The sequence below is a fragment of the Hypomesus transpacificus genome, chromosome 6, assembly GCF_021917145.1.
Source record: "Hypomesus transpacificus isolate Combined female chromosome 6, fHypTra1, whole genome shotgun sequence".
Lineage (NCBI taxonomy): Eukaryota > Metazoa > Chordata > Actinopteri > Osmeriformes > Osmeridae > Hypomesus > Hypomesus transpacificus.
This window is the reverse complement of record NC_061065.1, coordinates 7,999,267-8,003,441: the sequence shown is the minus strand read 5'-3', so window position 1 is coordinate 8,003,441 and position 4,175 is coordinate 7,999,267. Positions and strand designations below refer to the sequence as shown.

Sequence of the window (4,175 nt, the reverse complement as noted above, 5' to 3'; positions counted from 1 at the left end):
AATGGGTGCTTAAGCCAAGAGAATACAAATGCATAAATATGTTTTGTCTGGCTTGGAAAACCGTTTTAGAAACCCAATACACCCCAAACTATGAATTCATTCAACTGATGGCAGAATGTTCCATGAACATCAATGTGCCATGGTTTGATGCCTATTATACATCAGCATATATTCATTTCATTCTGGTGACTTTCTTTGCTTTTCACTGTGGTAAATCATACCGTTTTTTACAATATGGTGCATCCACATTGAAAATGAATCAGAGAAGCTGGTTTCAAGCAGTAGATTTTATTGATGCATATTGATTTTGAACTCATCACCTGACAGTTAGCTGAAATTCACCCATCTGTCCACTGTCCATCCAATCACACTCACCAACACTAAACAAGGTGGTCTATTTATAAAGTATTATGAAAATAGTCCCTGACTTGTGGTCTTCTGAACGCTCGTTTGTGCCCTTGTGACATTACGTGTAAAAGGGGTTTTATGAATTGAGTTTGATTTGATTTGATTAAGGGCTCAGCTGTTGGAATCCCGTGTCATATCCCATGTTTCAGTGTCAGGAACAGAAGCATGCTGGGAAACCCCTGCAGCCTGACAGCAGGACCATCTTTAGGCCCTGACAAAAGACTCCACTTCCTCTTCCTCCTCCTCTTCTTCTTCCTCTTCCTCTTCCTGTTCCTCTTCCACTGTTGGAAAAATTGAAGATGTAACTGTTATCCTGTATAAGAATGATTCTGTGTTCAGCATTCCTTGTGTGTAGAGAGAGGCTGTGGTAGAAATGTTGGTCATATGCATAGATGTATGTGTATGAAATCTACAAGCTTCTATGTTCATTGGTAAGAGACAGGAAGGGAAGATAATTAAGTTGAGTTCAAAGGAAAGTGAGGTGCTGATGGCTCTATGGGCAGCTTGCCCTGGGGGATGGGTGAAGCATCTTATATGGCCTTCTTGCTTAAAAGGCACACACACACACACACACTCAAACACACATGCACACACGTGCACCAGGTCTATGCAAGGGAGCCAATGAAGAAGGGCCATGGGACATTTGCATGCCTTTGTCTTAACCAAGGACTGTAAAGAGCGGGGCTACTTAAATAGCTTGCTAGCACAACATGGTAGCAGACAAACTTGTAAGCACAATGGCATGTGATGTTTTGTCTCCTTGCGGCCGCAAGCAATAAAGCTTTCTTAAACTTGTTCACCGACTGACTGTGCAATGCTTGATAGATGAATATTTCTGACATCCTCTTCCTCCTCCTCTTCCTCTTCTTCCTCCTCCTCCTCTTCTTCCTCTTCCTCTTACTTTTTTTCTTACTCCTCCTCCTCCTCCTCCTCCACTTCCTTCTCCTCCTCCTCCTCCTCCTCCTCCTCCTCCTCCTCCTCCACCTCCTCCTCCTCCTCCACTTCCTCGTCCTCCTCCTCCACCTCCTCCTTCTCCTCCTCCTCCTGCACTTCCTCCCCCTCCCCCTCCCCCTCCTCCTCTTCCTCCTCCTACACACTAGTCCTTCTCACAGTATGTTCACATAATAGCAAAGGATTTTTTCTCTTCCTGAAAGAGCTAGGCCGAATCCCAATACTCCCCCTTGCACCTTCCCCCTAGCCCTTAGTTTACCCCAAGCCCTTGGCCCTGGAAACTGAGGGGTAAGGGCTACATATCCCTGAGAAATGGGACGCCACTTGGTTACAGGTACGTCATCTAGCACGTATCGATATCTCCAAAGCAAGTAGTGTTATGCACTGATATTACTGTAAACGAAATTCGCTGCTAATGGAGTTTACTTAAAACTGTAGACATGCTAGTAAAAGAAATGCAGGACTGTTGTGTAACTCAGCACTGTCACATTAGCGTATCAAACTAGTGATTTTTTGAAACGTTTCAATTAGGAAAATGGTTGCAAATATATATGTTCAGGACTGTGTATAACACAAAACAAGACTGTCATAATTTTTTTATCAATTAATTAAGCCGAAAATATTACATTTATCGGACTCTCTGGATGATTTGGCCGCCATTTTTGCCAGTCGCGTAGTATTCATATAGCCCTAGGTTTCAAGTAAGCTCCCGATCCTACTTGGTTTTAAGGGGTGTATACCCCTTAGTCTTAGCCCTACCCCTAGCTCAAAAAGAGTATTGGGACACCACTAGCTCTCACGGGAACACGCAAAAAGGGGAAGGGGTAAAGGGGAGTACTGGGGGAGTATTGGGATTCGGCCTTAGTCTTAAGATTTTTTTTTTTTGAAGTTAGATCTTGGGTATTGACACCTGTGGGCATTTCTTAAGCCCTTTGTGACACTACTTGCAAAGAGAGCTTTACAGATTTGACTTGATTTCATTTGACTTTTAACAGTAAGTCTGCACAGTCTAACATTTCCAGCTGCTTTTTTTCATTGATCTTCTAGCTCCTTCTCACCCCTCAATCGCAGACACGGAGCAGAAACAAGAGTAAGTCTTTGATGGCAGCTGATGTGGAAATATGGAAGCCTTCTCTGATGATGGGAGTCTCAACGGGAGACTGTATATGACCGAGAGCACTCTGACCTGACATTCTGCCCTGTTTCTCTCACTCTAACCTTTCTCTAATGACAAGGCCTGCTGTTTGCCTTACACCGGGACCTCCATTCATTCAGTTTTGTCAACCCACGCCCTGTGAGCCACTACTGAGGTTTTTCTGAGGATGATTAATAAACGTCATGGCTAGGAGAGGCGATGAAAGATGAAAAGGAACTTTGAGAGGAAGGTCATCTCCAGACCTGTAGCCCCTTGAGAACATGTGATGGAGCCTTTGCATGTTGGCTTGCAGGCTTGCAGGAACCATGGAACACCGACTGCAGACCTGTAGAGGTACTTGAGGAGGGTCAAACACACACACACACACACACATACAGAGACGCACAAACACAAACACACACATGTACACACATTAACGCACTCACACACACACCTACATGCGTGTGCTATTCATCTGTTCTCTGCATTACGTAACATGTTCTACAAGTACCTTGATGCTCCTGTGGAAAGAAAAGTCCTCCAAGGAACTGTAAATAGACACACTCACTCATGCCGATACCATGACCTTTGCAGCACTCGTATCTACACTTTTCAATATAATATATAAATGTTCAGTCAAGCTTACTCAACAAACACCGTTTTTCCAGGTCCCTTTTAAATGATAGTTGTGGATTCAGCAGATTCACTTTATCCAGGACACATAAGTATTTCAACTTCTAGGTTTGTGCTGATGTACTCACAAGTCAAGTAGATTTAAACCCCAGTAGGTTGCAAAAGGAAAGCAGCAGATGGATGAGGATTGTCGGGTGAGAGGAAGGGGAAATTAAAGCTGTGCCTTTATCGCCTCCCAACTAACCCACCAAAGATTGCAGCTCACACACCCAGAGAAGGAGGAAGGAAATGTCAGGTTTATATCAAAAAAGGACCTCTACTGAAAGTATAATTGTATGTTTTCTGTGATGACGCGTTGGCGATGATGTTTCTAAGGGGGTGACTTCAATTGCCACCTTGAAGAAAATAAAATGACAGTAGCCTACCGTCAGTTGGAGCTGCAGCTAGCATCGCTACACCTCAGCAATAAAAATTAAATTAAATTAAAAAGAAAATCACCTCTTGGTTTGACCCCCCGTGTGTCGAGTCTGTTTCATCTTGGTAAACTCACCTCCTCACCTCCCTGCTCTTCCTTCTCTTGTCAGCGCTCCTCTGCACTCTCCACGCACTCAAATCGCTGTCTGGGAGGCGCTGATAAGCTCCGAGGCAGACACAAGCGTTTGGGGCGTCGAGTTAAGAGCAGCTAGCAGCGACCGACAGGTTAGTCTCCTTGACGTGCTTGTTTCCTCCACCGAAGAGAGGGGGAAGGAAATGCCTGACTATTTCTCCATCTTTCCGCCCTCTTCCTTCACCTCACTCTCTTTCCCTCCCTCCCTCCCTCTCTCTTCTCTTTCTCTCTCTCCCCCCTCTCTGTGTCCAAGCATATGACCGCTGTTGCTTCCTTTTAAGAGTGCTGACGATATTAAGTGTGGACACATTTATCGTGAGGACTTAAAATATGTGTCATCATACAGGTGCAGGCAGATTATCCTTTTTCATGGAGATCAAGTCCCCCACTCAACGGAAATTCGCAGAAATTCCTTCAACTGGAGCAGTAATTAAACAAAGC

General features: G+C 44.5%; 1 long non-coding RNA gene across 1 annotated transcript; it reads right to left on the bottom strand.

The window, feature by feature from the left end:
* Nucleotides 1-2,204: 2,204 nt before the first annotated feature.
* LOC124468915 lies at nt 2,205-3,910 on the bottom strand. The gene is made up of 3 exons (XR_006956244.1): nt 3,256-3,910; nt 3,006-3,042; nt 2,205-2,851 (listed from the first exon to the last, which is right to left on the bottom strand). It is a non-coding gene; the product is annotated as an uncharacterized LOC124468915 (long non-coding RNA).
* Between the last annotated feature and the right edge of the window lie 265 nt (nt 3,911-4,175).